Source organism: Numida meleagris, chromosome 4, assembly GCF_002078875.1.
Source record: "Numida meleagris isolate 19003 breed g44 Domestic line chromosome 4, NumMel1.0, whole genome shotgun sequence".
Classification (NCBI taxonomy): domain Eukaryota; kingdom Metazoa; phylum Chordata; class Aves; order Galliformes; family Numididae; genus Numida; species Numida meleagris.
Window position 1 is genome coordinate 14,361,350 of NC_034412.1, and position 21,876 is coordinate 14,383,225.

Consider the following 21,876-nt stretch of genomic DNA (forward strand, 5'->3'; position numbering starts at 1 on the left):
GTTGTTAACATTGTGTAGTTATCGGCTGCAAGAGATGAAAAACCTGTACAGGTCTAAACTTTTTGTGTTATAATATATACCTGTAAGGTGCTTGTTGATCTTTAATTATTCCCTGAATTATTGCCTTTGAAGAGAGTGTTTTATTATGTTGCAGCATAGGCCAATTAAAATGGCAAACCCTGCAATTGGATCTCTTTATTAACATATTCCTCCAATTAAGACTTAGGGTTTTGATTTTTCAGATGCCATTTCTAAATCCCTGCAAAGTGGTGAAACATACTCTTACACGTTGCAGAGAAGCTATGCTTTTTACATATATAATGTAACAGTAGTGCAAAAAAGCATCTAAATGTTTACTTGGATTTGCTTCTTACCTCAAATTTCTTTTTTTCTCAGGTCTGTTTCAATTCATATTCTGGACATAGAAATGATGTTTCTTTCTATTTTTTTTTCTGGACACATTTCAGCTTCACTACTCAAGGACTGAATGGATCATGATTACAGAGTTTTTTTTTTTTAAGGGCATCTGTTCTCAGCCACAGCTGAGGATGGGGCCCACAGAGCCGACTGGAAGGATCCACCTAGAATTTGTTGAATTAAGTCCTTGCACCTGGATATAATTGTCATGCTGCTGTGCTGGGGTTTTCTTAAGCTACTGGTAAAACAAATTAGCTCAATTTAAACTGGCATCCAGTAGGGAAGCAACAACTCACCTCATATAATATTTTTCAAATAATTATTTTTCTATTGCCAGTTTTGCTTCATGAATATTTTCCGGAAGGCAGGGTGAATTGTTGGGATTTTTTTTTTTTTGAAGTTAAGCACAAGACACAACAAAAAACATTCTATTCTGCATATCTGCTGAATTGCAACTAATATTAGAGTACTGTGTGCTTAATAATTGTATGTGACTGCCTTAAATATTAAAAACCACAAACATAAATAAAGGTGACTATAGATACAAGAGACCACAAATACAATACAACAACCCTCCTCCCACCCCTTTGCAAACAATTTTCAGAGCATATACTTCATATGCCTTTTGCCAGATTTAGCACTGTAATGATATAACCGCTTTTACGTTTGGGAAAAATTCATGGAAGTTTTTTTGGTTGAACGGTAGACAAAAGTATTCATTTATGTCTGACATGGGAATTTGTATAAATACCATGGGATCTCATTTCCTTTTATAGTTTAGAGCTTTTAAACTTGACAACAAAATTCATAAGCTTCCTGGAAGGTCCACAAAGGTTCCTCGCCTCAGCTGCACTCACAGTGGCAGGACTTTGCTTGAATCCCTGGAATGTGTGCATCTGTGTTAGCTTCAGCTTCCCTTAATATCCTCCAAATGTAGACTGCAGTGGAAAAGGATGAAAAATCATTTATTCAGCTGAACGCTTCAGAGTGACTTCTGAAATGGAAAATGCAGTATTCTCTATCAATTTTCTGCATAGTACTGTTGTATTTTATTCTATGATTCTATTTCGATGGAGCCCTGGGCAACCTGGTCTAGTACCAGATCTGGAGGTTGGTGGCCCTGCCTGTGGTGGGGGGCTGGAACTTGATGATTCTTAGCGTCCCTTTCCAACCAAGCCATTCTATGATTTTATTAGGAGATGATGTGCTAATTTGGAGAAGAGAGGGAACGTGTTCACTAACCGTGGGTGGGAGCTGCTGATGTGTCTCTAGAACCATCCTGGTGGAGCTGCTTCAGCTGCTGTCCTTGTGAGCGGGTTACGTCGCTTGATTTGCTCTCTAAGATGCAGCTCAACTGGTTAAAAAATAACCACTGAACTATATATCAGACTGTAGCTACTTGCTTATTATATTTTAAACAAGATTCAAAAATATAAAATATTTGGTGAGATAAAGAATATATTTTAATACATGGACTACCGATCATCATCTTAGAGATTCTGGGAGAAATATGGATATACATATTATCATAAACCATTTTCTAAGCCATGCTCTATTTAATATTGGGTAGGCTCAAATGCCACGGGAATGTGAATTAGAAGAGCAGTGCTTTTTGAAGGGTGGCAAAATACCCGGAGATCAAAAGTTAAATGTGAAGTTGCTGTCAGTCCTTCGGCTGTGAAGTGAATTTCAAATTTTGGAAAGCGTGTGTGCAGTAGCTCTAGTAACTAGCTGAATTGCTGCTTATGTGGCACTGGGACCAGTAGGGAAGTGCTGGATACACGGGGCAACGTAGGCTGGTGCATGAAATAACACTGCCCGGATCATCATCGTCTGCCTTCTGTGGAGGAGGCCACCGGAGCTGCTGTGCCCTGCCTAGCTCTGCACACCCAGCGAGAAGTTCTGCTTTCAACTGTGAATCTGAACTGCCCTGAATCAATGTATATGGGAATGGGCAAGTTGCTTTCATACAATATTCCTTTTTATAAGCTCATTTTTTTTGAGCTTCAGGGGAAATAAAAAATGTTAGTTTTCCCTCCAAGTTGTGTAAGCGCCGTGGCAGGCTGAGAGGCTGCCTCACCCCTCCCTGCGCTCCCTCTCCTGTCTGGGGTTCCGAGGAGGAGAACGCAGCAAGCTGAGCTCAAGATCCTTCTTATCCTTATGTGACAATAATCCTAGGCCCGCACTTAGAGAGAAGCTTCCAGTGGGAAATTAAGCTAAACTGAAAAGCATAACAAAACCCAAATCATCTAGACTGCAAGAATTCCTCCACTGTTTTGTTCTTTAATGCTTATTAATAGAGACAATGGTAGACTCAAAAGGAAGCCAGCGATATCCTGTTCCTTTTCTTTTTTCTTTTTTTGCTATAGCATGGATTTTTGTTTAGTAAACTCCATGTCAGATCTTCTAATTTAATTATTGAACTCACAATGTGGATAAACGTACAGACATGACTAATAGTATTCTCTTATAATTTCATTACAGGGTAATAGACGTGTGGTTTATAAAACAGATTTTTTTTCCTCTTACAGAGTGTTTACAATATAAATGAACTCTCACATCCTGCTTTCTTTCTCTCTTTACCCTCTTTTCATTTCTTTTTAGATTTGATTCATAGAAAAATGCAAGTGATGCGTGCCACTGATTTGGGTCATCTGCACGCAATTCAAAAGGAAAAGGTGATTTTTTTCATTGCCTGCCAAGTAAGTGGGAGAGGTGTAGGAAAAAGTGGATTTATGCATAAAACGCAAAACTCCAGATGAAAGAACAGACCTCTTTTATCATCGTAGAAAGAATCCATCTGCAATAATTACCAGTCAGGCTATCTGCACACTATGTTACTTCGTGATATCTGAGAACTACTGTGCTCCTTGAACCAATAGCCGTTATATAGCAACCAGCACCACTCCTGAATGAAAAAATTGGCCCAACCACTGGTGAATGGCACTCAGTAGGTTTCCCATTGAACTGTGCTGCGAAACAATGATGCACATTGGTAAATCACTGTGTGTGCCTTTCAGTTCTTATGCATATCCCGTACTGGACAGCTTCCATTCACTCCGGCACCCACTGCAAAGAAATGTAACTATGCATCAAAGATGAAAGTGAAAATGCGTATGTTAAATCCCAAATGGAAGCACAAGGGTGTAATATATACATAGTTGCTTAGCAACAAACATGTTTTGGCCACAGGAACTGTGACATCAGTCAGAGAAGTGGGAGGGAAGCTGCTCTGCCCTTCTTCTCTGCCTCCCTTCATAAAGGTCTTTCCTTATTTCTTTTAAAGCAGAAGATAGAGGGCTATTGTGGATGTTTGTTTGTACCATTAATGCACCATTTGGACTTTTCTTTGGGGAGGGAAACCTGCTTTTGCTCTGAAGATCTGTTGCAATGGAGCGTGCCCTCCCTCAGCCAGGTGTTCTGATCCCAGCTTTGTGGCTCCCCGTGGGCTCCATTTTAGCTGAAACACTCACTTAGGAGAAATGGAGCACTAAGGCTGAAAATACAAACTGTAGGAATTAAACAAATTTTTTTTGGTGTCACTCACGCTGCATCATGCCTTTCACTTCAACTGCTTTCTACTGATATTTCACATTTTTTAGCTAATTTTTTTTTCATAAAAGAAAACAACATTTCTTTCAGTAAATCACACAGTACCTATGACCAGTAGATAGGTATTCATCAACTGCACTGATTTTACAGATGGTCATAACCTCTCTCCTTTTCTGCTTTCTCCTCTTCCCAGTAATGGGAGGTGGAGGAGTGGACTGGTCAGGGCCGGCCCAAGGCACACACTGCCCTGTGCCACCTGCTCCCACTGACATCAACCAAAGTCCTCTACACAGCCAACGCGATGTGCCTCATGCTTTCGGAAGTCTGCTTCCTTCAATGGACCACAGTGTCTTCCACACGTGGAAATATTGCACATTCAGGTTCAAATCGATCTGCCAGCCTGGATTGCTGTAGACACATCCCCAAATGCATTACTTTAGAGTGTTTCCTTTTAATTTAAGGTAATGAATGTACTTTGGCGGATCCCCAGTGGGGGGAAAAGAACATTTCTGGCAAGCACTTCTCTTTGCAAAGAAGGCTTTCTTGACAGTGTGAGAGACATGTAGGAATGCAAGATGTATTGAAGAACTCAAATGAAATTAAAATTGTGGATGAAAGCAGGGTTAAAGAAGCATTATGGTTAAAATAAGGCCTTTATTTCCACTCATGGAGCTATTATGTAGATAGTGTTTTACTTGCTTTCATTTTCCGTGAATTCACACAGACCCTTTTTTATGTGCTAGCACATATCAAATTGACAAGGTTTAACTGATAATCTCTTGCACTTACCATCAGATTAATTTTGGGAAAGAAAATGGGTCATTCTGAAAATAGTGAAGAATCTGATCAAGGTACAGTGGTGCCCCGAGATCATCAGGGAAGTGTGTAGCAAAACACAAGGTAAGACAAAAGGGTTATATGATGAAAGGATGGAAAACCGGAAAAAGTATAATGTTGATTCTTTCTGAAAAGAAGAATCAAGAAGATGACCCAGGAACCGGATGGGGTGGTGTTCTGAATAAGACATCATTGTGGATTATGGATTCTTATCTACATTTTCTCTCTGTGACTTAAATCAGTTCTCCTAGAATTTTTTTGCAGCCTGAATGGAGTACTGCCTGACCCCACAGAAACCAAATTAACATCTGGATCTGAAGTTCATGGCTGACTCTTCAGAAATACAATACACTAAACTGAGATCCCATATCTGAGAGTGGCTGGCAGCTTGAGCGATGAACTGAGATTTGTTGGCTGGGGATCAACCCAAGAAATTCCACCAATATGCTACTGTGCCGTTTCGCCTGTAAACTCTTCTTTTTTAAATTTGTGAAACAAATGACTGTATCAGCTGAAAAGATAATTAAACTAACAACCAAAATAAATGCTTTAAGGGCCTGGCAGATTGCCAGTATTTTAAATGTGAATAATCAAAAATTTTAATGGTAATTGCTCTCATTGAGTGAAACAAGATTTTACAATTCACATTCGTTACTGAACTATTTCCAAATGTACACAGTTTATCTCTGTGATCCCATTCTCTCAACATAGGTTCAACCATTTGTCAAGTCTTGGCTTTCTGAGCAGCGTAAGTTACAATTTTCGCAATGAAATCATTGTATTTTCCTACCATATAGATGGACAGGTAGTTTCTTTTTTGGAGGGCAGAAATAGCTTAATGTTAAGCAAAGATTATGCATGTCTTCATGCTTTTAGTAGTTGTGAAGCTCCAAACAAATACAAAATCTCTGTTAAAATATCCTGAGGGTTACTGTTAAATTTGGCTCCTATTTTATTTTGCCATGGGTTACCCTGAAAAGCGGAACAGAAACAGGGGGAATGCAGTGTTGCAAATAACATGAAGATTCATGTCACAGAATCCCTGACAAATTCACGTAATGAGGAGCAAAGTTTGAGCTAGAACTCAAGCTGAAACTTTAAATTTTTTTTTTGTTTGCCTTTGACTGTATCACCAGCTCCCTTTAGTTCATTCCCTTTTTTCTTTGATAGATAGCTCTGTTCATGGCTGCAGTCACTGCCTTGAACAAGGACTCTTTTCAAGATTCATCATCTCTTCTGTGTTCTTCATTTCAGACACTGACCCTTTTGCTCACAGAGAAGAGTTGTGTTTTTGATGGAAAAGAAGTCAGCACCTATTTGCAAAATTAAAGCTGGAACAGAGCAATGCAAATTCTAAGCTGTGCTCAATGATCTGTAGTTATCTGTTTAACCATCTTTTAGACTGAGTGCCACTTATGCCCCACCTCATTGCATTTGTTTTCATGTCTGAAACAGCCTCTACCACAAAAGTCAGGAGTCTTGACAAAACCCACCGGAAAATGGATGATTTCTTGGCCGGAAAACCATTCATGGGAAGAGTTCAAATAGAAATCTGCACCAGGCAGGGTACTATACTGGAGTCCCACTGCTTAATGTTGGTAGAGTCCTGCATGAGAAAAACAACCATGATTGCTACATCCAGGGAAAGCTACAAGTAAAACTGGAAATCAGATAGGAGAAGTGACTGAAATATGAAATTCAACAGGGAGAGAAAGAACTAGGTACTTACTGTATATACAGGAGAAATCAGCTGTGGAATTGATGGATGGAAAGCAACATATTTGGTTCTAAAAAAAGGATGGAGAAGTTATAATAGACTCAACCTTTACTTCAACGAAAGGATGTTGAGAAAAAGACAAATGCATTATTGAGATTTTAAAAATTATTTTTTATTTTTAAATGAGCATATCCTGGAAGGGAAGTGTAGGGTTTTTTTTTTAACTTGCTCAGCATGATCAAACGTATGGGATTACTTTCCAGAAAGGATGTGGAGCAAGGGAGTAGATCCAGAGCTAAGTGGTCAGAATGGCTGACAAGGAAACTGGAAGAACGAGGGCTGTTTAGGGCATACAAAGAGGGAACACAATGGTTTTCAAATGTGTACAAATTTACACCAGACAAGAAAGTAATGAATTGTTTAACACTTTTTCTCTGCATTGTAAGAAAATATAGACTGGAAGAACTCCAAGAGAAATCTAGGCTAGCCATTACAGAAGTCACGATTAAAGAACAGATCAGATTGCACAGTGAAAAAGGTGCGTGTTTTCACTGGTGAAAGACTATAAAAACAAGTTAAATGAACATCTGTCAAAAATAGCATAGCTATAGTTGATTTTTGACCTCCTGAAATCTTTTTCAGGTCTGCTTTCTGTTATTTTCTCCAAGTGTATTCTGCTGCTTGGATGTTTGTTGGTAAAGCCAGCAATCAAAATAATAACGTAGAAGCAGAGCCCTGTAAACACAGAGGCTCTAGTATGGTTTCTAGTCATGTCATTTACCCTCTAGTGGAAAGTGCCAAGATATGTGCTTTGGAAGACTCATAGGGCACATAGCTGCATGTCAGCCTATTTCAATTAGCGTGTTGAAATGGCGGATTACACATCTCTATAAAAATTAGATTGGTCTCATATCTAAAATTATAACAAGCCCGAGGATCCAATCAAAAAATCAATTCTTGAACACCTCGGTTTCAGGGAGGACTGAAAGGCATTGTACCACTGTTTCTGCACCCCATTGCTGCTTCTTGTCCTCCTTGGACATCCCCACTGTCATGATACCAGGCACCACAGACAAAAGAAAGCATTACAGAGAGCAATCCCCAACACCTGTGTAAGTGAACTGTTAGGTCATGGCCTGAACTAATAATTGAGCACCTGGTGAAGGGGGTGGCTGGCCCAGGAAGCACAGGTGCAAGCAATCCACCTGTGCTTCCCACCTGACCAGAAGAGGTGGACTCAGGGCCCACCCCTCCCTGGGCTCATTTAAGGGCTAGCCTCTGAGGAGGGCATGTCTCCTGGATGAAGGCTGCCTCATGGGAAGGAGTGTTTTGTAGCTATAGACTTGGTCACAGGTTGGGTGAGTCAATTTTTTCTTGTATATGATAACTATTGTTTCTAATGATGCTTTGTTTGGCGTTGCAAAGAACTTATCATAGCCAGTTTTGCTGCTTTCAAGACCAGCAGCACAACCTTCTGCTCACAGTGTGTTAGCTGCTGAGAGGTTGATTAGCACAGGGAGCCTTACTTCTGCACTTTCTGATGGTAGTCTTACTGTATGTCGAAAACTCTTAGGTGCTTCTATGGAGATCTATCGCTATTGTAGGCTGAGATTGGAGAGTTTCTCATATGACCTAATTTTCATTTCATACTAGTTAGAGTGTTGCTATCCCTGGAGCTTCTGGTTGTTACTGAGGTCCCTTCCACCTGTGTGGCCTTTCCTGTGGTTCTGCATTTTCTGCTGGTGATGGCCAAGCAGGCTGTGAGCAGGCCCTGAGAGCCCATGTGCATGTGTAGCTGCCTGCAGGGAGGCTGCTTCCTGCTATGGTCTCCTAGCCCGTATTGGCAACAAGAAATCCCTAGGGAAGAACAAATGTGCAGCTGAGGCTGGGTGAAGTTCAGAAGGACTCCTCAGGGATGGAAGTTAGGCCTCTGTAGGTGGATCTAGCTCTTGCTGTGAAGGCAGCGACACTGTTGTCTCTCCAACATCCTTTCCAAAAGTGGTGCTCCAGGATGTCTCACTTGTATGTGGGTGGATTTGGCATTGCATTTCTTGTGGACCAGGGTGCAGAATTCTTGAGAAATGAGCTGAGGAGATGTTATTTCCGTAACTCTCCTCCTTGAGACCGGAGGAAGGGGAGACAGGAAGGCTTGTGACATTATAGAAAATAAAATAAAAAACAACAAATAGCATCTTTTTTGATGCTACATGCATGAGCTCTGAAAGTATTGGTTTGTGGATGTGAACAAATCTCAGATATTACTGTCTCGTTGGATTTGTTGCCTCAGCTTTTAATTCAGTTCATGGACAAGCACTGAAGGATGGGGAACAACCAGATACGTCTCCTGGTTGGTATTTCTGAAAGGAAAGGCTTGGAGGCCCGTATTCTGGCCTGGATAAAGATCTTTTTTTTTTTAATTTTCTACTAAAAGGAACTTCTGCATTATTTAAATGACATAGATGTGCATGGAAGAAAATGAATTTTAAATAGCACTTTTTTGAAATGAAAATGTTCTTTCTAGACAAGGCTAGAATAAAATGCTTTGAAACACTTCTGTTTTCTTTAGTGTAAGTGCAGTGCTGGATGTGCTCCTAGAGGAGGTTTTTATTTTGAAAAAGTAACTTTGTCTACCTGAAAAGCACCTCCCAGCTCCATTTAGACAGCCCTAGTGATTTGTGGTAGGAATTGTTTGAGATGCATAAATCACTTGAGTATTTAGGAGTACTCTGCCCAAGACCAGATTTATCATATTTAATGTCTTAAATATTTGTTGAACAACTTGCATGAAATCTCTGTACTATAATTTTTTTGTGATCAATTCCGTATTTATAGTGTTAATCATTTCTCTGCAGTTAATTAAGAGAATTGATGGCTCTTAAGGATGCTTAAGCTGATCCTTTAAATAAGTATATCAAGCAAGATCTCCATTACCCAAATCAGACACCATCACAATAGCTGTACAGAGAGCCAAATAGACAGGAGCACAGATCTGGAGAGTATCCACAGGGACTTGACAAACAAAAAAGTAATATTTTAAGCTCATGTCTCAGTGGAATGGTGAAATAATAGCGATATAGTCAAGGGAGTGTTTGTGTGTACCTTACAGTTTAAAAACCTTTTGCCTCAGCCATGCTAATGCTCTGAAAAAAGGATGCTGATTATATGACCAATTGTTTAGCATGTGTTTCTAAACTGGTTTATAATTACCAAATTAATCTCTCTGAGGTATTAAAAGCCTATTTGCACAATCTTAGTAAAACTAAAAAGGAAGCAGAGCGCTTTACCTGTGTTGTTATAGAGCCCTACAAACAGCAACTATTTGTTTTGTAGCTGTTGTGGCTCTGGGAACAAGTAAATATAAACAGCAGGAAACACAAATACAGAGGCAGTGCAATTGGAGGCTGTCAGGAAGCAGTATGGTGGCTTCAGGAGCTGAATTCTGCTGGAAATAAGCTTTGTCTCAGTATGCGTAAGAGGCTTTGGCACTGTATCAGACCTCTGGGGAAGCCACTCAGCAGGGTGGGGATTACTATAGTTTGTGCTTCCCAATTCACAGCAAACTTGCTTCCCTGTCATACTCATGCATTAACTCTCTCTGCCCCACCTCACTGCTTGTTGGGGGGGGAGGAGGGAGAGTTGTTTGCTTTCTAGCAAAGGGACTGCTATCTGCTAGTTAGGAGTTGACGGGAAAAGCCCAGGCACACATGGCTGGCTCAGTGAATGCAGAGCGTTTCCCATCGTGGTGAGGGATAAAGGCATAAAGATGGCTAATTCTGCAAGGCTGGGTAATTCTTCTCTGCAATGGATGTGCTGTAGTTGCTTTGACAATCCCATCTAAAATGCAAATGAATTATGCCTGAATATAATAGCTGGCAACGTTGTGTAGACCTGCTGCTGGTACAAACTTCCTCTGAATGATTTCTTTTTCTCTCTGTGAACACATGGACTCCACTCCCTCTTTTGAGACTTCACAAGGGTTAATTTCTCTTAGCTGTGGGAATATTCTGCATTCAGAGAAACTCCATGGTTATTCCTAACACATGACTATCAAAGAGTCAGATTAACACAGGGGGAGGGGAAAGGCTCCTGAGTTTGCACTTCCTGTCTGTTAATAAAGATTCCAGAAGTATTTAATATCATTGTGGTTTACATAGGAAATTGTCTGAACACTCAGTAAGTAACCGAATAGATGGCTGCTATACTGAATGCTGTTTGTCCGAGATCATTTTTCTTTCAGTTATGTTAGATATCTAGAAAATGTTGTTTAAAAAAAAAGGGATCTTGTCATGGTGCACAGCTGAATGAGCAACTATAAAATACAGTTTTAAAAATTTAAATATCTAAAATGTATTGAGAAATGTGAGGTGCACCAGTACTAAAGAAACAACAGCAATTGTTTTATACGCACTGCTAAGGCAATAAAATGTGGATTCCTTATGTAGGTCCAAATGTAGCAGCTGGATTTGGCTTTATGAACCATGAAAAATAGTTCCCATCTGGAAGTTGATGTTGAATAAAGATGCAACAGTAAGGCTGCATCTTACATGTAACATTTATGCATTTCCAACTCAATGGAGTACTGATACTGGAGAGGAAAGAAAAAGGAAGGGGGAGATGGGAATATACAAATCGGAAGCCTCTGGCCAACATTTTAATGTGTATTCTTTAATTTGGGAAGCTCAGATTTTGACTGCTTGTTTGTTTGGCAGGATAACCCTACAAATACTCAAGACTGTATCAGTAGAGGAAGGCTTATGAATGTTTTCCACCTCTTCAGTCTCTCTGTTAGATAAGTAACACTGATTATGCCACAACTTTGTGACAATGAAATGCTGTAGTGTCCCTCCAGCACCCCATCCATCCAACTGGCATCTAAAAGCCCATCCAGGAGGTCTGCTTCAAGATGGCTGACAGCTCGCCCTTTGCTCTGCACCTTGTTACAAGCAGTGTTTGCAACATGCAAACCCCGTATCTTCATACCAAGACCCCAGTCATAATGTGCACAGACACCCTAATTCCTCTCACACAAAAATAAGGAGGTCTGCTTCAATGTTTTAAATTGTCCCCAGGCAGCACTCCACTGATTCTTAAAAGATTTTGTTAAATTTGGGACTTTAAAAATTCACATACAAGAATAGTCCATGCTAAAAGCTTACACTGTAAATAAGGTTGTAAATTCTTATTAATAACATCAGGCAACAAAAAGCCAATAGAGGAATGAAGCTTGAACATTTTATTGGCTCTTTTCTTCCTTGAGCACGAATTATTTCTAATGCAAGACGAAGTGTTGGAAGATGTGATGATCCCTTTGGTTTTTGCCTAGAAGCTGTTGTGAGGATTCTTCAACTGTGAGACTTCCATGGTGGCCCCAGTGCTGCAGTACATCTGGCTGAAAAGATTTCCTGTATTTTCCTGAAAGGATGCTGTTATTGTTCCTGTTGCCCTGGCCATTTCTAAGAGCCTTTAAAATGAACCCTGGTCCCATATGATTGTGGCAAGGCAGACACTTTAAAGATGACAGGAAACTTTAAAGTAAAAACTAGGTGTTGCAGGTATACATAGTCACTGGACCATGGGAATCTTTTAGTGCCCTTAATCCACGTTTACCATGAACTTGAAATAACCATGCACCCTGATGCTTGAAAACTGTATTCCTTTCTCATAGGAAATGAGAACCACATATGTTTAATACACTAACATGTGCAATGCTCACTCAGTACATGTGGCTCACGGATGTGATCATAGGCTTTCCTCAAGTTAGCTCTTCAAATCAGAAAGTGGTGTCACCCTTTCACCTCTGGATATCCTGAGAGCCTGCACCTATGCAGCTTCCTCCTGCTCACTGAGGAGGAGCCTGAGTGGGGTCTGGGGTCGGTTCTGGGGAGGTGGCTGGGTGTGTTGGTGTGTCTATGCACACTGATATGGAAGGGCATGGTCCTGTTGGGAGAAACTGTGGCACAGACTAAAAAAAATGCCCCAGCTCTTCTCAGAAGTTTCCAAAGCTGAGCAGAATGTGTTTGACTTTAGTGGTGTTTTCTGAGGGATATAAAAGCTTCTAGCAGTCATTGCTTGGGCTGCACCAGGTGGCTTGCACTGTGTGAGTCAGGAGCAGTGAAAGGGTTCTTCCTTACTTCCTGGAAAACAAGGAATGGCAAAGCCTAACAACAGCAACACGAATGCGTTTCAAAGGAGGTTGAAACCTCCAAGCTTAGTGCCCCAGGGGTGGCGGAGCCCTAGAGCAGGGAGGCAGGTTGTGTGTGAGCACCCCTAGATGAGTGCAACCAGAATCGTCTGTCCCAGCCCAAGCACAGCAGATATCTGAGGTTACCTACACCTATGTCTCGAGCTTGCTCTGGCCTCACTACAGTGTGACCATCAACAGTCACCAGCTCTCCTGTCTGTCCTCCATGGGGAACAAAGCACTTAGTGTGAGCCTGTAAGGCTGGCCACGGCATATGAAGTGGTAGCTGCCTCTCTCTGCCATATGTTTACATGTATTGTAATTAAAGAAGCCTTTAAAAATAATCTATGCTTCCACATCCCAGATCTTTCTATCCACAATTGTGCAAGGAAAATAGATTTTTCTTTGTGCAGATTATATGTCTATTCTAGGTCTCAGAATCAACAGTCTTTGTTCAACTCACATGTGTGGAAATTTAGGGACTTTGCAAGCATTGGCAGCCACTGCTCTGGAGGTTGTTCTTACTGCTGAGGGTTTTAGGCAGCCAGTTTTTGTGGAGGTTGGCAATCCCTTCCAAGAGTGCTAGATCTAGGCCAGGACTTCGGGCAGACCTGTGTGTACTATTAGAAAGCATAGGTTGTGTGCAGTTAGCCTGGGAGCTGGAGAGCAGCGCTGCAGCCCTGCCTGTGTCCAGTGGCTTTAATAAAGAATCCCATTTATATTCATTACTGCAACCAAGCCCGGTCTCTAATCTATCGCAAGGGACGCTACAGATATATTATTTCTTTGCAGACTCAAAATGCTTAGATGGTTTTTAACCTTATTAAATCTAAACCCCTTAAATGTGCTTCTGAAGCAAAACTTTTAGCAGTAAGCTTCCCAAAAAGTGCAAGATTTACAAAGCAGATTTATGGCTGTGTAGCAAGTAAAGTGACATTTTTCTCAGCGTATCATTTGCCAAAATTAGGGGAAATTCCCTACTTCAATGGAACAGGGAGCATTAGGAACATATCTACCGTGCTTGTAAAACAAGTTGTTAGTGCCTGATAAGAAAGACAGCAAAGTGTTAATCTACCTAGATGTTTTTTTCTAATAGTTGCTGCATTTCAGGAAACAATAAAACTTTATTTGAATTACAGAATGCACCAGAGCCCTCTGCATTTCAGACACGGGAATAAAATCGGTCATAACCTCCCAGAAACAGTGTCTCCATTTTCTAAGGGAACTAACAGCCTGAGTCTTTTAAAAGGTTAAAAGCACAATCACACCAGCCAGCCCCATGAAACCGTGCTGCTTCTGAGGGAGCACGTCTCTCCTCAGTATTTACAAATACCGGAGCTGATGCCATTTAGGATCAGCCTGTGTTTCCGAGATACCATGACACACATGGCAGTTTACTTTGGATGAAATAAGGCAGCTGGGTGAAAGAGCTACAGGTAGTGATCAGTCTAAAACTAGAAGAAACAAGAACCTTCAAGCTGTGTACAGCATTTTTTTGTTGTGGAATGATGTCAATAATCATTAGGTGAATAAGAAGGTGCGATGTGACTGAAATAATGATTTCTTTCTCTTACTAAATTGCCTAAGAACAGGAAAACTATTTGGTTGTAGAAAATATTGTATGAACTGGACTTTAATTTCAGCATTTGGTAAATAGTATAACAACGCAGATGTTTGTTCATTTTTCTCCTACATTTTGAGGCCACATGTTTTCAGTCAAGTTTTGGAGACGTTTTCTGAGCTAAATGTATTTTTTGGCTATCATCTTAGATACTGTCAGCTGGAAACCAAGAAAGAGGGGAACTAACTAAAACCACTTCTGAACTTGCAGTACTGCATTTTACAGTCTTAGCAAAAGTAAAATCCTATGAGATATTATAGAATTAGAAGCCAATAAGTGGAACAAGGAAAATGGCCTCAGAAGTATCAGTGTCACCATCTCAGAAGCAGCGACTCCTCTCTTCACACTTGAAGCAAAACTGATTCAACAGTGGAGCCTTCTCCCAGCACCAGGATCTAGGGGAAGGACATGTATTTTCTGGCAATTTGGCTGAATACACTAGCAGAAAAATGAACAGATCTGAACTCTGAAATCCGGTAGCCAGACACAACAGGAAAATAAAATTGTCTCCAGGCAGATCGGTAAAAAATATAGCTGAAGGATACATTTTTCATAGACAAGGAAAGCAGAAGTTGGATGAGTGTTTTTCTCCACCTACCTGTTTTCAAAAATAGTGTTCAGAGTGACCTGGAAGTAACTCAGTTATGTGTAAATGTGCCTCTGCAGTCATTTCCACCTGTTTTAAACACATATTCTTAAGTGGGCTCATACTGCTATTGTGTTGTGGAACACATTGTGTATGTAATGCTACATACATCAACATTTCTGGTCTCAGCAGTGTTATTGTCTGCACATCCATCATCAGCATGTCCAGGGAGAAGGGTTTTCCATGAGCCACAGGGACATAAATTGCAATTTTAATCAATTAAATTACATTTGTGAATCTTATAGTAAATGGAAAATTAAGTACAATAAAAACCAGTACTCAAATTGGTTTATAATATACATTTATGTAAACAATTCACATTTATATAAATGACTTACAAAAACTTTACAGTTAGAGAGTCCTCAGAATTGTGGATCTATGTGCTTTTAAAGATCCAGGTGCTTAAAAGTATCCACTCTTTAAACTGTATTCCAGCCTTTAAACTTTTAACTTAGCAATAGATCCATCTGCAATGAGGTCTGCATTACTCAGGAGAGGATCTTCTTCTAAATATGTATTGCCATCAAAGCAATTGGTATTGTCCTTAAAGTCTGGTCTCATCACGTACTTTAAAGAAAATCTCAGGGTGTATTTGCAAGCTTGGCAAGAATACTGTGAAGTAATGGAGCATCAGTTACTGTTCTGGTTGTAGGTGCTATTCCCAAACACGTGAGTGGTAGACCTGCTTTGTTAGGTTGAGGAAGGGTTAATCAGACGACAGCCTTGAATGCTAATACATTGATTCATATGTAACTTGCAGGGAATCCATGGACATGTTCAGCTGCTGTCCAGCTGAACTGACCACCACAGGAGAAGGCGGGTTGTGTGCCTCCTGTTTGTCCCTGCTCCCCAGGACAGTGTGGTGGCACTGCCTTCCTTTGAGCCCTAACGGTGATGGCTCCACTGTGGGGGTTCCCACTGCAGCCAGCCCCTGAAACACGAGACCCCATCTTCTTTCCTAAGTGGAAACATAGGAAGAAGAGTTGAAGTATTTCTGAGGGAATTCTGCCAGATATTCATGTATCTACATTTTCCGCTCACTCAAGGGGAGCAGTGGTAACCAACGTACTAAAAGTCTTCAAATGCTGACAAATACAATTTAGCTTTGAAGGCTGCCAGCAATTCTGTGGTAGTAAATCCCATTTGCAATCAAAGGGTGAGTCATTAGCCTTGACATTTGAGAAATGGAGATTACTATGAATTTATGAAAAAGGTTCCCTAAAATGTTTCCTTAGCAACTGCTGCTGGGGAGCCTGGGGCATCTCTCACGTCCCTAGGCTCAGGGAAGCCGGCAGCGGTGGAGCAGACGGTTTCCTACTCCCTTGCTGTATGTAGCACTAAGTGTTCACAATCCCTTTCCACTCAAGTCTCGTCTAAGAGGAAAAAATGGTGTTTTCTTCAATTCAGTTATCTTTAGTGAGCCAACTTCACGTAACTGAAACTATCGCAACGAATATAGCTTATTGCAAAAACATGGGATGTTGAAGCCAGCACAAGAAGGCAGTGGGCAGCTTTGCCAGTCCTAAACATAAAAAAGGTAATGTGACACCTTGTTGCCAACATATTGAGCATAACATTTGATTTTAAAGGTATTTTGGTGGGGAAAAAAAAGAGAAAACTCCTAATTTTCCATTTGTCCTATGTTTCTGAAATGCTTTCAAGTCATCTAGTCAGCACTTCCTCACAGATGTAAGCAACGAACATTTCCTTTTATGATAAGAAGATGGAGCGATGAAGACCTTCCTTCTTTAGGGAAGCTGCAGTAAAACCATTGGCAGTACTGTATATACTGTAACACAACCAGTTAAATTAAGCCCAAAGCAGTTAATATGGGTAAGTCAAGAAAAATACTCTTGGTTGGCTGCCACATCAGTAAAGAAAGATGGGAAACCTTGGAATGAGTATATGGGAAGTTGGCAAGGAGCAGAGGAAATGAGGGCAGGTGGAGAAGCCTGGGTGCTCCTTAGAAGGGTATTTTGGTTGGAGGCAGCAGAACACTGGAGGTTATACAGGAGGAATCCCTTGAGTGTACTGTAACAACTTTTGCGTCTTGCCTCAGTCATGTAGGCTAGTAAATCAGAAATTAATCCCAGGAGAAGCTGGGCATTTTGCAAAGCCATGGAGGCATACTCTCTTCTCATGAAATACATGTAGATCAGAGCAGAAGGTTTCTTCTAGGCCTAGGGAACATGTCTCTGTGAAGAAATGTGCAGCCACCTGCCTAACACTACTATGTGCTTTGGGTTGTATTTAAGATATTACACAAGATCCTACTATTCTGCTTCCCAAAATTAAGCTTTGATTTATGCAATCTCCTGTTCTGGTAACATCCCGTATTTGTATATGTCATCTTTTTCCCCCCAGATTTTCCAAATCAACTCAAAATCTAAATTGTACAATTAAAGTACTTAATAGCTTCTAAGGAAATGATACTACTGTGGGTGTAAACCACAATGCAAACATGGACATAAATCATACACTCATTTCTTAGTAATTTTACAAGAATGCAGGGAAGTTGTTCCATTTTTTGGATGTTATTTACAAAAAAATTGAGTATTTTTTCCAAATGAAAAAATGTCCTTCTTTCTTTTGTCCTCTATGAAATGAGATACTCCCCATCTTTCCATTGCTCCTATGCTGTATATCCAAGGAGAGCAGCCTGTCATTCCAGAAACTCTCCTGTATTTTACAGAGTCAACATTGGTATTCATCTCAGGCAACTGCAGCCAATCTTGGCTGCCAGGTGAAACATGATGTTGAAAGGGAGAAACAGTCTTGAAGAAATACAAGCTCTTAAACCATGAATGGCTTTGTGGATCAAAAATGCCATTTTGAATTACACCTGAAAATGAAGTGGAGATCAGCAAAGTCTCTGGAGCACGATGAAGGAGGAGCCGTGCTGGACAGGCGGTCCCACCCTTGCCTGCCGAGCATTTTGCAGGTCTGTTCTAAGCACATCAGTTATGATTTGGAGCAGCTGCAAACTCAGCCCAGTGCAGTGCTCCCAATAAATTCCAGATGATGAATATGATGTGGACTTACTGGAAGAAAAATATATTTCTGTGGAGAAAAACAATTACTTCTGAAAGCAAGACAATAGAACTGAACTGATGCTACAGACATAAGATAGAACAGAACTTTTGGGCAATGGCTTTAATTTCAAATAAATCACCCACCTGGAAGGCCTTTTGTGGACTGAATTTGGATTCTCAGACCCCAAATATTTTCAGAGTTAGATAAAGTTGAAAAATTATGGATTTCACTCTTGATCTCTCCCAAAAAGGACAGTTACTTTGTTCTGTCACAACCTCCCAGCTTTATGGTCAGCAGAAAGGTGCCTTTGCTGCCTCAAACAACACGTGCGTTGTTTCACAGAAGTGCAAAAAGGCTTAGGAACACCACTTGATGCAGTGTGTTTCATTGGCAATCTTCAGAGGGGACTTGAAGGAAATTTGCAAAAAAACATGTCAAAAGTTAAGTGGTGAAAATCAGCTTAAATGCCTAATTTTAATTTTGTTTGTGCTCTTTGTTGTTTCATTGTAGGGAGAGGGAAGAAGCTGTCTTTCTCTCTCTGTCCTTTCATTTTGCTTGGGAGAAAATGGATGTTGGTGAAAAGAAGAAAGCTCTGACAGGGACTGGGAAGGGGTTGTTTATTCTGTTTTGTTTTCTTTAGAAAGGGGCAACTCTTCTAAAACTGGTGATGATCCAGTTAAGGGGGGACTTGGGAGGGGAGAGAAAAGAAAACTAATAATCAGCCTCTAAATGACAAGTTTCCTCTTGAACAAAAGAGCAACAGGAGGCAGTGCAGGCAGGGAGTCCATGCCCGGGGGTAACGTCACCAAAACAATGGCTGGAGAATGTGCAGCTTTTGCCACTCCAGGATCTACTGCCCCAGTGTGTTCGCTGGCAGGCTGGAAGGATCCAACCCGACCAAAGGCTGGGTGATGTGCTGATGCCACTTCTGGAGTCCTCCAGGGTGAAATGATTGAGTGTTGGTAAGGCAAACGAGGACTGCAAGAGAATCTGGCCCTGAATGGCAGGTATGAATAGCCTCAATGTAGCCCCTATCAGTGAAGGGGCTACAGGTGGGCCTCAAAGTGAGCTTAATTACAGATGACTACTGCTCTTCAATATTTGTGCTTCTCTTGCATTTAGTTAACTGTCTGCTGGGAGATGCCACCAGTGCCAGATAAACTGAAATGAGATGATTTTAAATTACTACAAGTGTTCACACAGAAGTTCATTCTGGTTAGACTAAATTGGTTTTAATTTAAATTAATGTAACTTCTGCGTAGATGAGGCCTATGGCTTGCCATTTTGCAGCAGAGGTGAATTTATAGTGTGCTTGCTCCAAACAGACTATCATGCAAATTCTCCTGGCATTTAGTCCAAGTCCAGTTCCAGCTGTTGGTGGAGATGGGGGAGCAGAATGGACTGCTCACATGGCCTCCCATGTAATGCAGATTGGATCTATTGTAAGTCAGATGGACTGGTGTTGTGGGAGCAGTGTGAAGCCAGTTCTTTCACTACATGGTGTGTAAAGCAATGAGGCAGACAAAAGCTGGATTTAAATTAGGGAATATTTCTGCCAAATTTCATTCTCTGAAGCACAGAAATAAAACGTTTAATGCATCTGGCTATGTTTATTCTGTGCACAATGTTCTAGCGGATCATAAAAGAAAAGCTACGTGTGAACATTATCTAGAAACTTCATCATATTTGGAGGAGATGAGAGTATGATTTTGCTGCAGTCTCTGAAAAAGTATTTGACTGTGAAAGCGGATACAGTTTGGCAAAGAAAATAAGACAACAAGAGAAAGAGGAAAGAAAAGGTTATTTTTCATTAGGTAGGAATTAACAGTTACAATGAAAGCAAATTTTTATTTCTAAGATGGGCTCCATTTTGAAAATCCTCAGTCCTCTACATCCTGCAACAATGGTCGGTGGCTCCCACTTTGACTTTTTGCTGCGTTTTCATAGGAAAGCAAGATCTGAATGGTTGGGAAATGCAAATGCTGCTTGTGCAGCAATGGGCCGTGCATGAAAATAACAGAATTGCTTGCCTGTGCACAGTAGGAGTCTCTGCCGATAAGCGAGCAGTAACTCTCCTTATGTGCATACTGTCCTTTTGAAAATTTGGCCCTGAATTCTACTGGTGAAGTTTCGCTTATGTTTTCCATGACTTTTCCACAGTTTCTTCTCAGAATTTTGCGCTTGAATCGTCCATTACCTTGACAGAAATAGACATCAGTGCTAAAAATAATTCAAAGAAAGAACACTGGACAATTTTTAATTACAAATGACCGAAACAGCAAGAATTAGTTAATGAAAATGAAAACAGAGTTGTGCAATCCAAATAAGAACGTCAAGAATAACAAATCTGTGACTAGATTTGGAAAAATAAACAGTGCTTTCCTTTTACATAATAAATGTGGTGTGGGTAGTGAAAAATAATATTTTAAAAATGCTGTAACATGTTTTTATTTCTACTAGTTCAAAACAGCATTTGCTCCCTGAAATTAAATGGAATCCAGTTGAGGTTCTGTCCTTTCAGAGACTAGTCTTGTACAAGGTAATGCATTAATGACTACTCTATTGATATTGTAATTTTTCTGATATACATAGAAATTGTCATATTGGAAGTTGCTGAGGCCTTTGATATTTCACAAATTGGAGATCATTACGAATGTTTTCCATGCTAGAGCTATACTAATTGTGACCATGTTGATGACATCCACCATTCTACTTAAAAAGAAAATTGCTGCTTACTAAAGAAGTTGGACTTAGCTTAAGTCCTTGGTGACTGATTTGATTAGTCCATTTGAGTGAGAATAGGGCAACACAGGGGCTATGTTAATGTAACTTAAACAATAGGCCATCACTAATCAGAGACCTCAAGGTTGAAGTGAGGTTAATTGTTATGCGGGTGGTATTTGAAAAGAAGTGTTGACTGGTGTAATGCACTATGGGACTGTAGTATTTGAACATGCAGCCCTAAGGCCAGAGGTTTTGTTTAGTTTCCCAATGAAATTTAAAGCTACATTATGTACATCTCTAAACAACAGCCTATACGCTACTGCCTTTTGATACATCACAAGAGCAACTACTAATTGATAACAGAAATGAGCCCCCAGGCACAATGTTCAGATCCAAATCTGGTACTGGATTTAAATCCCTTTCTAAAGTTGGTGAGGTGGGAATTGATTTTGATTAAGCCCTTCATGGAATGAACACACAAGATTCAAATGACTCCCTTCTGCCCCTGAAAGTTTAGGAAATTCCAAATTCAGAGTGTCAGTTTAGTCCTACAGTATGCATTTAGTTGAAACATATGAGCTGACAACATCTTAATGCAAAAACATTTTGGCATAATTACAGAGAGCTGTTATTGATATCATTGTTCAGACATGGATTTATATCTCAACATGAGTGCCAGGAGTTTTAACTAGTTTTCTGAGGAAGTGCGACATATATGAAAGTATTGGTCTTTCTGTCCATTCAGAGATTTTGAACCTATAGAGGCAGAAGTCTCAAGATCTCTATATACTTTGTAAAAGTATCCTTGTCAAGGACAGAGATTCTTAGTGATCTGAGAGGGTTGCAGACTTGGCAGATGTTGCGTGTAATATATACCTTACGCTATCCAGTGTTATAGCAAAAGATATTGTAGACCAGACCAATACGTGCTTAGGCTCTTCACAATTTCATTTCATGTGGTTCAGGGAATTTATTTTCAATTAAGTAGAGTTTGGAGCTCTAGGTTGGATGTCACTACTGCACATGAGGTGTAAAACTTTCTGAAGAAAATGTGTTAGTTGTGCACTGGAAGACAGCCTCCTTCTGGTTTGGACTTGAGAACCACTTTGGTGCTGGAGCGTGGCTTTAGGCTTAGTCTTCTCCAGAGG

The 21,876-nt window shown here is 40.4% G+C and overlaps 1 long non-coding RNA gene across 1 annotated transcript; it reads left to right on the forward strand.

Annotated features, from left to right (window-relative positions):
* Positions 7,820 to 18,153, forward strand: LOC110398942. The gene is made up of 2 exons (XR_002438762.1): positions 7,820 to 7,881; positions 17,664 to 18,153. It is a non-coding gene; the product is annotated as an uncharacterized LOC110398942 (long non-coding RNA).